Source organism: Primulina eburnea, chromosome 12, assembly GCF_022965805.1.
Source record: "Primulina eburnea isolate SZY01 chromosome 12, ASM2296580v1, whole genome shotgun sequence".
In the NCBI taxonomy this organism is placed as follows: domain Eukaryota; kingdom Viridiplantae; phylum Streptophyta; class Magnoliopsida; order Lamiales; family Gesneriaceae; genus Primulina; species Primulina eburnea.
In genome coordinates, this window is record NC_133112.1 from 20059547 (window position 1) to 20073408 (window position 13862).

The window sequence follows — 13862 nt, forward strand, 5'->3', positions numbered from 1 at the left end:
CACCACAATCCCCTTCAAGATTTGAACGTGGCAGCACGAGTGGAAAGCAAGATTTGCTGAAAGCTCGGAAGAAACAGTTCAAGAAGTTAGGCAGTGGTTCCTCCAGTTCCAGTGGTTCCAGTCCGAGTTATACTGGAGTCTATTGCGCTAGGTGTGGAGGGAGACATCCCACCGAACAATGCCAGGGAGTGACTGGTAGATGCAATATCTGCGGACAGCATGGGAATTTTGCTAGAGTGTGTCCTCAGAAGGGTTCCCAAAGATTCTGGGGAGCAAGACCATCGGGTGGTAATGCGTGAAAAACAGACCCAGTAGTTACAACAGGTACCATTCTTTATGATTATATTGCATACGTATTGATATATACTAATGCATTCGTTATGAGTATCTGTGAATGAGTAGTATGGAGATATGCTGTATCTGTTGGGTCTGTGTATACTGTAGTATTGATTCCTTGGCTGTTGAGGAATATGTTGATATCAGAAATTTCTGTGACATATTATATACTACAGTTAGATGAGGATGAGACTGGATTAGATTATGATGTACTTGTAACTATCTGATTTGGATTGCAATATTGACATGAATATGCTGAACAAGTACCGAAATATTGTAGCATGTGTTCCAGAAATAGTAAGATTAAGACCAGATCTAGGTGATAAATGAGGATTTTCGATCCAGAAGTCCTTAGAAAATTTTAGGGTTTAGGACTCGATTATTATAGAAAGGAACAGATGGCATCCTTATGTATCCAGTAGATCCACTGAAATCGAGTCTAAAATTTGATACTAAGATAATAGTTAACTGGTGTTTGCTTAGATAAGAGGTCAGATGGGTTCTCTATCAGAGAGAATTGAAAGAATTGACAGATTCGAGTATGGGCTAAAGAATCCAGTTGATTGTGTATTTCTCTTGAAGACATTTTAGTTCTGTTTCTAGATTGACAGATTATGTGTTCAGGGGTATTTTGAAGAATTATGCTTGTTATATCTATGATTCCGGGATATATCCACAGCATCTGATTGTTTATATTGAATATTTGAAGACTGGGTTAAATATTCCGAGAACTGTGATTATGGTATACAGCAATGGGTCAGGTAGGGATCCGAATTCAGTTATTGATACAGGTTTATATTCAGACTATGCGGTATCAGGAATGTCAAAATTAGCAGAATGTCAAAGATGTCAGAATTTTATTAGCTGGTTTGAGCAGATTGTCTTCTTCTGATTTTCTTATTCTCGTATTGCTGTATATCTGCTGAGTATTGTTATTGTTCTAAATCAGTATTTGAGACATTTTATATTGGTTGGGAGTATATTCTATTTGCAGATGAGATATAGCAGTTGATCTGGGCAGCATGAAGATTTGGTCAGCCAACCAGAATTTATTACGTTATGAGTTTCTTAAACTCACTAGATCTATATAAGTTTTTTCTATTCAGAATTCAATGTGATATTACCGTTATTGTGAATCAGTGTAATACAGTTTATTGTAAACAGTTGAAATCAGAGCAGAGTATCGTTTACAGTAACAGATATGTGACTTTGTGTTTGTATCAGACAGACTACTTCTATTGTGTGATGTCAGAATGTTTCAGAATTATTTATAGATTTTGATATGGGTAGTCAGAGCCGAATGCCAGGTAGGTATTTTTTCATTATTTTATATTATTAACTGATTGTTTATACCGGATAGTTCGAATCTGAAGTCACAAGTAATGTCAGAAACGCACCGCAGGGGATTCAGTTTTCATTCAGATATTTCAGAATGTATGATACTCGAACAAATAGTGTTGGTATAGACAGATTTGATCAGTTCTAACAGAATTTGTACCGAAAGGTTGGTAAAAATGGTACTGATATGTCTGGATCGCTTACAAAAGAAGCCAGAAAGCTAGGAATTAGAAGATTATTACCGACTTAGTATAATCCTGAATAAAAATGGAAGTACATTTCTAGGACTGATGTAATGAAATTACCACCATTTTCTTCAGATTGGGATATGGTATGATTGTGATTGATAGATTGTTCAATCTATATCTAGTAGTTTGTAAAGATGATGTACAAACAGAACTAGGTGACAGAGATCCCTGTCAAAGAAATAGTCAGATTGACTAGAATGATGATTTCGAGTAGAGTATATCAGACTATGATTACGATTAAGTGTGTACTTGTGATAGATTATATCATAAGCTCTCTCTGGCAGATTGTTCACAAAGTGACAGGTAGTCGGAGTGTCTTGTTCAGATATTGAAAGATATTAGTAGAACTCTAGTGCTGAATGTTAGCTCTAGTTATCAAGATAATTCAGAATGGATAGATGTAGGAAACCAATGTCGGATGATGACGATTGGTATTTGAAACCGAAGATGGAATAGGTCCTTGATTGGGCTAAAAAGATGGAATAGCAACTACAGGTGGTATTGCTTTGTTATGGATTGCAATTGGCGTATATGGGTGTTGTATAGCCAGTAATATGGGATTGAGTTGGCTAGTGAAATGAGTTTGGATGTGAAACTCTGTCATACAGATTTTCGGATAGATGTGGTTTGATGATTGGTGAGTTCGAGGACGAACTCAGATCTAAGAGGGGGAGAAATGTAATGCCCGGAAATTTAATTACCGTAATCTGAAATGATTTGGATATGATTACTGTAATCGGAGATTAATCCGGAATGATTTATTGAATTAATTGAGATAATTATAGACGGAACGGATCGGATTAGAACACATGTGAAAGGTGTAAATTGTGTGTGCAAATTAATGTGTTGGCGCACATGCGCGATCAAGATTGGCGCACATGTGCGAGAATCACAGTAGGGTTGGCGCACATGCGCGAAGACAGGCGCGCATATGCGCGACACCTCCAGAAGCCTTGGCGCATATGCGTGAATTGAGTGGCGCATATGCGCGGGAGGGCCAGAAGGGGTGGCGCATATGCGCGGAAATAATGGCGCATATGCGCGAGTAGCATTCTCGCCGAGACAGTAGGTCTCGCGCATATGCGCGAGTAGTGGCCGCGCATATGCGCGAGACGTGCTGCGTGAAGAAGTATGCCACGTTTTTCTACATGCATGGAGTATATATATATACATATAACAAGCGTCTCTCATTCAGAATAGCAAAGGAAATCGACAAGTTTGGGGGAAAGCTTTGTTCTTTTCTTGGAAATCGATTTGCGAGTAAACCGTCTATCTGAATTGAAATCCGACTTCGGTACTGTGTTCCTATCAACGCAGGCTACACAAGGACGTAAGTTTTATTACGTTTAGACAAGATTTGAATTTATGATGTTGTTAGAATTGAATATGATTCAGATATGGTGTTTCTGCTACCGTAAATATTGTAGAATCGAAGTCAGATTTATAAATAGACTGGGTATGGAATTGTTATGAATTTTAGAGTTGATTTGATTGAGATTGCTATCAGAATTATGCTGTTATTCATTCTACAGGATACCGGTATTGAAGTTATAGAATGTACTGAGATTTATTAGGATTTCTGGTATTATACCTGTGATGTTAAGACTGACGGGGTTACAAGACTGTATTGTTATGCCGTCTAAACATCAGTGGGTACAGATTGATCGGATTCAGTATTAGTTTCTGTTATCTTGTGATATGGTTGATATGAATCAGATTGTAGTGTATTCAGATATTGACCAGACAGATTTTGAATTGGGTTACACATTGATACAGTGTATCTGTTATTGTCATTTCAGATCAGATATGGACAAATTCGACTTCGAGACGTCGTCTTCATCAGATCAAGAAGACAAAGGTATAATGCATGTGATATTCGGGAAGTTCCGACTCAAATGAAATCTCATTTGCGTTTCCCAATAAAATCACATACTAGATTATTATTTATATTGTTACCTGATTATGCTTTGATTTTAGAATTGTATTCAAGCAGGTAAGATAATTGTGATATTCAGTTATGAATATGATTATGCTTTGTTTACAGATTGTTATTCATTGCATTTAAGATAGGAAAGTCTTGACAGTCATTGTCAGACTTCTAGACGTTCGGTGTATCTCAACTTAGGAGTAGTCATTACTCCTATTGCCAGCCGTCGATACAGCTCGGACCGAAGTCTAGGAATAAGACGTACAGTCGCCCCGAGTGGTTGGGTAGGTGACAGCCAGTGACGTCTTATTCACCCCGGGATCCCTAGAGTTATAGTTGAGTCGAGTCTAGACATGATTTGATTAGGACTGCATGCTCATATGGAGGTGGCTCCTAGATCATGGGACCCATCGTTATTGCTTTCAGTTATGATAGCATGTTTGTATGATTTAGATTGTTTATGTGCATATTTATTGATTTAAATTGTATGCGAGTTTAAATGGATTTCGTAGATTAGGAAATCTATTATTTTGATTCTAATCATGATTTATTGTGAATATATACATGCTTACCATGTTTTATACTGGGATTTATTCTCACCGGAGTTATCCGGCTGTTGTCTTGTTTTGTATGTGTGCATGACAACAGGTGGGGCTGGATCAGGGTCAAGATGATGATGAGAGAAGACGAGTGTAGCGTGGTGATTCCGGACTTACAGTAGACTTGGTTTTATTACTGGACTTTAGTAGTTGAACCTTAAATTAGCTTGTTGTACTTTAATACTGAAATGTATTTTATACAGACATGTATAGTATTTAGATTCCATTACCTTCCGCAGTTATATCTTAAAACGAAAAAATTTTGAGACCCTGTTTTATCATCATTGATAATTAAATCCCAAAGATGATTAGCGTCCGGGTCCCCACAACAAGAAAGGTATAGTACATGTTTTGTTTGGGGAATCACGACTCAAATGAGATCACATTTGAGTTTCCCAACCAAAATCACATACTTGTTTTATTGTTTATATCTAGATATGATTATGATTGTTTATAGATTTGTTTATAGAACTTGTATACAAATCTTGCTATGCTTTGTTTACAGATTATGTGGCATTGCATTAGAATGATTATGCTTGTTTACAGATTGTGTATTCATGCAATAAGATAGGACAGTCTGGAGATCAGGCAGACTACTAGACGTTCGGCGATATCACAGCTTAGGGGAAGATCACCACCCCTATTGTAGACGCGGATACAGATCAGGCCGAAGTCTAGGAATAAGACGGACATCACCTCGATTGGGAGGGTAGGTGATAGACAGTGTCGTCTTATTCACAATGGGATCCCTAGAGTTCTAGTCGAGTCGAGCCTAGACATGATTAGATTCGCATTGCATGATTATTTATGAATGATATTCATATTAGCATGTTTCATGTTTTAGATTGTTTTAATGCATGTATACATGTTTATACTGGGATTTGTTCTCACCGGTTTTCCGGCTGTTGTTATGTCTGTATGTGTGCATAACAACAGATGGGGCAGGATCTGGGTCGAGACAGCGATGATCGTGATAGCGTGGTGATCTCGGGCGCAGCAGAGGACTAGTGGTTCTTTTGTTAGGCTTGTACTATCATTTGAGTTTAGATGATAGTGAACACTAGTTGTTTATGGATCAAGACATGTACTTTATGTTTTATATTGTAAATTAAAGTAAGAACTTATGTTTGTTTAGTTACATGTGTTTTTATGTAAAAAGCGAAAATTTGACCCATGTTTTATAATAACGATCCATTTAATCCCAAGAAAAATAATTAGAGCCCGGGTCCCCACAATCAGGGCTAAGAGGGTTTGGGTGAGAGTTGTATCTGGAACACCACAAATATTCACATGGGGTGTTGTTTTGGTGTGTGGGGATTCCTAGGGCTGAGGGGTTGGTTCAAGGGCTGGTCCAGGGGATACGGACGTGCCTTAGGGTCCTGGTGAGAGTCTAGGGTGAGCCAAAAGTCGAGTCAAGGGCAGCCACAACCGCTGGAGCGTTTATTCCTCAACTGCACGTGAAGAGCCATTCGGCGGGCTGTTGTTGTGGGGAGTTTTGAGCCTTGAGAATCTATTCTATATCCAAAATGGCCCGACCATGGTCGTATTTAGTGTCTAAGTAAGGGTTCTAGGGCCTGTTTTGGAGTATTTTCAAGCCGTGGTTCGTTCGAAGTCGTAAATTTCCTAAACGTATCAAAAAAGGCATGAATTGAGCCTAGGTTAAATTTTAAATCCATGTTTTCGTTTTTGGCTTCAGCTTGGGGACTTCCAAAAACTTAGATTGGGTCTTAGGTTGTTAATAAAGGTCGGGTCTCGGGTTGGTTCGAGTTGGAAGGTTAGTTAGGTCATTTGTTTAACCGAAAACGCAACGGTGGTAAACAAGGCATCCGATAAGCGAATTGAGTCCTTTTTGAAACATAGGTCCTAAGATTGAATTTCCAGAAAGCTAATGGATATTTTTGGGTGTTTTTAAGGTTTTTGAAATCGAGTAGTCTCATTGAGTCAAAGTATAAGGTCGTTCGGGCACGTATAGTGTTGAATCTTGTGCGGTCAGTTGGAGGAAGGTCAAAGGCCGTTTGCAACTTCCTAAACAATTTCATATCATGTTAAATGTTTAGATTAGCGTTGAGATCCGGGCTCAGAAGTAGATTAGGATTCAACACTGATATGTAGTTGAACCTAGTTTATTTTGTAGACAGTACAAGACGTGTACGTTTATGTTTAACATGTATATCAGATTGATTTACATTATGTTTCCTGCATTTGTATTTTTAAAAAAAAAATTTATGTCTCACATTACTTAATTATTTCATTTGACATTAATAACGATTAAGAAGATGATTAGCGTCCGGGTCCCTACAGCAGGTGGTATCAGAGCATTAGGTCTAGAACTGTAGGTTCTTGAGACTGAGATAGAAGCTAGTGAGCGAGGTAGAATGAGTTTCTTTCCTTATCATGTCCCACCTGTTTTCATGCACACATACAAAACAAAACAATAGCTGCATAACTCCGGTGAGAATTATATTCCCAGTTTAAACAATGTAAACATGCAGTCATATAAAAGCATATATAAAAGCATGAAACACATATCAATAACATATATCAAATCTGCAAAACATGTATCAATACAATCTCTGAATCACACTCTGTGACTACTAGACTCTGACTAGACTCATCCTAATCTAGGGATCCCGATCTGAATAAGAACGCAACGTTCTCTCATCTACTTTACCCCAGCTAGATGGTGGTACGTTCTTAGTCCCAGAATTTGGCTGTCCATATCGAAGATCTACAATAGGAGTCGGTCTTCTCCTCAGTCTATCGATATATATCCAAAAGACTAGTGACTTGGCGGTTCTGCCATGACGGTTCTGCCAAAGACTAGGCGGATCTGCCCAATTATAACTTATGCTTTACTATAAATCGATAGAGTAAGCATATCAATATCAAGCATTGCAAATCTCAAATGCAATAATCATTCAGTATGTGATTTTGGGAAACTCAAGTTAAATCTAACTCGAGTTGTGCAATCCCGAAACAACATTGATTTATACCTTTCTCTTCTTGGTCTGACGAAGTTGAAGTCTCGAAGTCAAATCTGTCCATATCCAATCTGACATGACAATATCGAATAGACACAATATCAATATACAACTCATTCAAGACCTGTTCTGATCAATACTCAATTCGAAAAATAATTTGATCGATGTCAACGATATAACGATACAATCGAAATCAATACTGAATCTGATCAAAGTCAATCTACTGATGTTTCGACGGCATACCAATACAATCTTGATAACCCCGTCAATCTCAACATCACAGATATAATACCACAACTCATAATCGATATCAGTACGAATCATAATCTTCAATAATAACATATTGTAATATGAAATCTGCGCAATCTCAATCATATCAACTCTAAAATCATAACAATTATATAATCAGTCCGTTCTTCGATCTGAATTCAATTATATACTAATCAGTATACCCAGAACACAATATATCAGTCAGATATCAATCCCAACAACTCATAATCAATAACAACACAAAATCGATATCAATTCAATCTAATCACAATCAAATCAACTCTGAAAATTCATAATAACTTCATACGGTATCTGTTCTTTGATCAGGTTTCGATTATACGATGTTTGATATCGCAAAAACAACATATATCAATCGTATCTGATTCTGGAAATGTCATAATTTCAAATCATATAAAAAATTTAAAAACTTACGTCCAGTTGGAGCTCTCGTCGATAGAAACACGGTGTTGTACTCAGATTCAAAATCAGACGGACGGATCGTTCGCAATTCAAATTCTAAGTCTACGAATTTCAAGCCTTTCACGTCTCGCGCATATGCGCGACACTACTCGGCGCATATGCGCGAGACCTTATATCTCGGCGCGTGTGTTCTCGACAGCTCGCGCATATGCGCGCACCATCGCCGTGCATATGTGCGAGACCTATTGTCTCGGCATATCACAAATCGCGCATATGCGCGCCTCAATCAGCACATATGCGCCCACTTCTCTGGACATCACGTTTAGCTACTGGACATCTCGCGCATATGCGCGCACACGTATCGCGCATATGCGCGAGGTCTTTTGCCACTGCCTCGCATATGCGTGGTTCATTGTCGCGCATATGCGCGAGGTGTTCTGTCCTCACACATATTTCGTGTTTTCTTTCGTCTTTTCCGGTCTAATTCTTTCCGTCTATAATCACCTCAATTTTCATCATATCATTTCAGATTACGGAAATCAAATTCTCGGGCCTTACAAAGCCTCTGCCTGAGAATAAGTTTTCTTATTTTCTAAATGTTCTTGGTTTAATTGATTTAACTTGAATATATTGTTCCGATCAGTTTGTTAATTGCTGTCAGTTATTTGTTACTCATCTAGCTTCAGTGAGTTCATAAGCAAAGGAAACAATTTGTGACAACTACTGATATTTTATTAAAAATGGAATCGACGTCTTATAACTTGATGCAAATTTCTTTCTACAGCATATTGCCACATTCTAAACCAGTTATTCAAATCATGACTCCTAATATTCCTTATGTTTTCGGAATTGGTTATTAGGTCAAGCCACTCCCACTCCCTTGACAGCAACATGTGGTTCAACACATCATCCTCGACCACTCAGATATGTGATCAACATAAGCAAGCCTCTTAAACCTTCTGGCAAGTGACATCTGTCTAGCAGAAGCAGGAAACTCTCCGGTGTTGATTTCTTGGAGGTCATGAGCAATAGTCCAAATGGACATAACCTCCTCAAAAATGAAGTCTTCTGCACCACTCTTTAATTCTTGTAGAAGTTTAGGTGTCCAGAAAAGATGAGGACATGAGTACTTCTTTCACAATCCATTGGAATACAATTATCATGATGAGCAGAAGTCATTTGCATTTATAGATGAGATTTGAGGAAGACGAAGATTCATCAAGCATTAAAATATTCAGACTAAGTTTTTCTCATCCTTTCTTCTGTTTTTCTCTTGTTATTTATTTATTCATTTATTCATTTGCATTAAGAAAAATCAGAAGATAAACAAAATATGACAAAATGGAATATTTCATTCATAAGACCAGATGCATTACATTTCCCTATCTATTACAATTTGTTGATTTCAGCGGATTGAAGTACTGCAAAGTACTTCAACATAAACTAATTAAGCTAGGCCGGTATCCCCTCTCTTTGCATGAACGTGGTTGTTGAATGAGATGATTCCACATCTTAACCCTAATAAAAAGGAACAATCTAACTGATTGTTCATATTACAGGCCAAGAAATTTCTTCCAAGACTTCATAACTTGACAAAGGATGTCTTCAGACATCATCTTATGAGAAGCTGGAAAGTGTCCTTGCAATTCCTTTGCTGAATCAGTCTCTGGAGAATACGCCGAGATCTTTGTTTGCATCATCCATTTGTGTTTTTGTTATTATTTGTGTACTTATCTTATTTGTGAGATTGCATGTATTTGTATAAAGTCTTGGGAAAGATAAAGAGACATCCAACCGGTCACATCATGCACAAATATCAAGAGTCATTGTTATTCCCTCAGATATCGTATCTTTTTCATTTAAGAGTTGCATTAATTGAGGGGGAACATTTCGTGCTTTATCAGAAGCAGAAGAAGGTTTGTCTTTTCAATAAAACAATGTGTCTACTGGTTCTTATTCAGATGATGAAAATATTTCAGTAGTTCATAACTTCCAGTAGATATTATCATAAGACGACAAAATTTCTTCTGATTTTTTTAGTAACCATCTTGGACTGCCCGCCTATTTTAGTTACTTCAAAATTTTGGAGTATCTGACACTCTCTGCTAAACTTTTCAAATTCAACCGTAATAATATTGACACGTGTCCTTGTGTTTCACCAATGGCTGTGCATTTTAGACTTTAACCGTCTTTTCTTAGTCTTTTCACCTTTATGCTTTCAGATCTTTTGCATTCTAGCTACTGTTTTCTCTCGTATTTCATTTTACTGCAAATTATCCTTCCAAATCATTTCTACTTGCATAAAAATGGCTAGAGCTTATACACTCAATTCTTATCAAGTTAATTTTGCTTCGGTATTGACAATCAAGGATGAAAATCTGGTCAACATGTTCAAAGCCATTGAGAAATATGGTCTTCGAAGTTTTCTGGAAGCACCAGCTATTATTTACAAGACTTCCCTCCTGTATTTCTATGCCAGAGATAAAGTTGATGAAGGGAAAATCACATATTCCCACTGGAGATGTATCTATTTCAATCGATACTCCACTACTGGGATCGATGTTCTTTCTCCCATGCTCAGGTATCTTTGACTTTTCTGATACATCTAAGGAGTAGATGTTGGTTGTCCTGGTTACTTTCTCAGCTTCTAGAGAGGAAATCTCTCCCTCTTGCTTCAAGAAGCTACTGAAGATGGAATATCAACTGCTTGCTGATATTGTTGCAAAAGCGCTGTTGCTCAAAGCTGGTACGTTTGACAAATTGACCAAGGAGAAGGTTCAAGTGATGTTGGCTATCACTTTGGGATTTAAAGTGGATTGGAGTGGATTCTTGTTTAGAATCCTGAAGGATATGGTTCTGCGGAAGATTTCTTGTTTTTCTGTTTAGATCAACAAAATGCTTAAGGATGCGGGTTTTTTCCCTCACTACTGAACAAGACACTTTTTACGTGACTATGGCCGATGCTGATAATGTGCTCGCCTTGAGGCCAAAGCCATCTGTTGCTGAGTTCATTGCCTTGAAAAAGGAGGTAGAAGATGCTCAGACTGAGGCTCAAGGACCTCAGAAGAAGATCACTCCATGTGGCGCACCGGTACTTTTTATGAAGAAGAAATAAGGCAGCATCCAGCTATGTATTGACTACAGGGAGCTGAACCGTGTCACAGTCAAGAACAAGTATCTGTTCCCAGAATCGATGATTTATTTGATCAGGTTTAGGGAGCATTGATATTCTCGAAGATAGACCTCCGATCCAGACACCACAAGCTGAAGGTTAGAGAGTCTGACACGCAAAAGACGGCGTTTAGGACGTGTTATGGGCACTATGAGTTTATGGTGATGCGCTTCGCTTTGACAAACGTGCTAGCGATCTTCATGGATCTCATGAATCGCGTGTTTCGAAAATATTTGGATCAGTTTGTCATAGTTTTTATAGATGACATACTGATTTATTTGAGGAGCGGAGAGGAGCACAGTCAGCATCTGAGGACCGTTGTAACGCCCCAAAAATTTAAAGATCCACGCGAACCACATGCACTTGAATTATTAAATGCTCTTGTATTTTAATTAAATGTTTTAATTACATTAATTAATTATGTTGTGCAAATTGACATGTTTAAATATATATTTCTACCTGGTTGCATTAAAATGTATTTTTAACGGAGACCGATGGTTGAAAAATAGAAAATGTTTTTATTAATTAGTTGTTTTTAATTATTTAAATTTTGGGAGATGCTTTTTATTATTTTTGAGAATAAAGGGTTTTGAGTCGATTTTATACGCCGGGATGTAAATTTTATCGGTGTTGGATTTTTAACAAAATGCGAGCTTTTTGGACAACCCGGCTAATAAATTCACAAATTATTTAAATCAAAAACCTTGATAATATTTTATTAAATCCTAATTAAGACTAATGGACTTAATTTAGTGGCTTAATAGGCCTAAGCCTAGTTAGTAGTTTAATTAGTATTTAAAAGGTTAAAACCCTACACTCACAACACAACTACACGCCTCACACTTTCAGAATTCAGAAACTCTCCACAAAATCTCTTTAAACCACACGACACACCACAAATTTGAAGATATTTTCGAAGGGCCGTGGTAGAATGTAGCCAAGTTTTTGCTCTGTTCTTCATCGTCAACGGTTTTTCGTTCATTTAAAACGCAAAGGCACGCCATACATCTCCTTTTCTCGTCTATTACATCGTATTATTGTTTAAATTATATTTGAATGAAAAGCATGAGGTTTTTATGAATATTTTCAAAATATTGCATGTACATGAGGTAAACTTGTGAATTGTTGTTCCAAAAGCATGTTTAATATGTGTTGAGGGGCTGCCATGATTTAGGTAATGATCAAGTATGAATTACACGTCCTAAGGGGTCCTAGAAAACACACTGTCACGCTGCATATAAAATCAAGATGGAACTGTATGCTATATTGAAGGGCCGAGAGTGTGTTGTTCATGCATGTGGCTCGTTTTCCTTGCATGGGGTTATGGGGCTAGCCAGAGCTGGTTGGGGGCTTCGCCAGGGTCAGGAAGGCTAGGCAGGGTCCTATGGCGGTTAGGGTCGAGGAAGGCGGGTTATGAAGAGCCCTTGCGAGAAGGGACTCTTCACGCGTAAGAATTCAGGGTGGCCGAGAGTTCCAGGGGCCATGGCTCGGTCTGGGGGAAAGCTAGGTTGTTTAGATGGTGCATTAGGGTGGTCTAGTGAGGGTTAGAAAGGGTTGGGCTCGGTAGTAGCCTGGGTAAGAACCTCCACAAAATTATAGCAGCAGGAACGTGAGGGAGGCTTGGGGGCGAGGCTGCTGTCCTTTGGTTCAGGGGCTTCGCTGCTTTGGTTCAGGGCTTGGGCTTGTCCAGGTCGAGTCTGGGCGTGGTCAAGGGTCAGCGAGGGTCCGAGTTGGTCGCTGGTTAAGGGGTTAGAAGATTCCTAGTGGCACTAGGAAGTATAGGCGCGAGAATCTCCATGAGCGCGGGTCTTTTTAGTCGAGTTCCAGGAAGTTGTTGCGCGGGCCATGTGAGAACCCGAGATTTTCCGATCCAAAGTAAATCAGGTAAGAAATATACCAGCTTAAAATTTATCTTAATCTAAGATCAGAACACTTTCATTCTAATTATAAAATTAAATATGAACTTAGATTTTCAGCTAATATAACTTGAGGAGGTAGTTTCAAAGCTCAGGGATTAGCTCAACAGGAGGCCGAACTGTAAATACCCGCATCCATCGAAGAGTTGCCACGAGAGGAGTAAAACCCCAGCTCAAGGACTCGATCCTTTAGCTCGAAGAAGCTCAACCGAGCTTGTCCTAACAAGACCAAAAAGGGAGCTATAAGTTGAGCCAAGAGTTTGGAAAAGTTAAATGTGCAAGAACTAACCTTTGCGTTAACCCATGAAGGAGCTGCGAGAGGAGCTAAGGGCTAGGACATATTGATGATGCAGGAAATGGCCCTTTAGAAAACCAAGTTAACATTTAAAGAATGCATGGTATTTTGGATCACACTAATGACTAGTCTTGGACTTGGAGGATACATGAGATTTTGAACCACATTGATGACAACCTTGGAGCCCAAGAAATCGGCTAAGGCAAGGTGGAAGGTTTCTTTTTTTTTTTTCTATAAATACCAACTCAAGAATGATATATAAGTGCACCAAAAAGCATTGAGAAAATTCGGCTCCCTCTTCCCCTCACTCTCCAAAATTTCGGCCAAGAAAGCAAGGAAGAAAGAAGGGAAGTTCGTGCA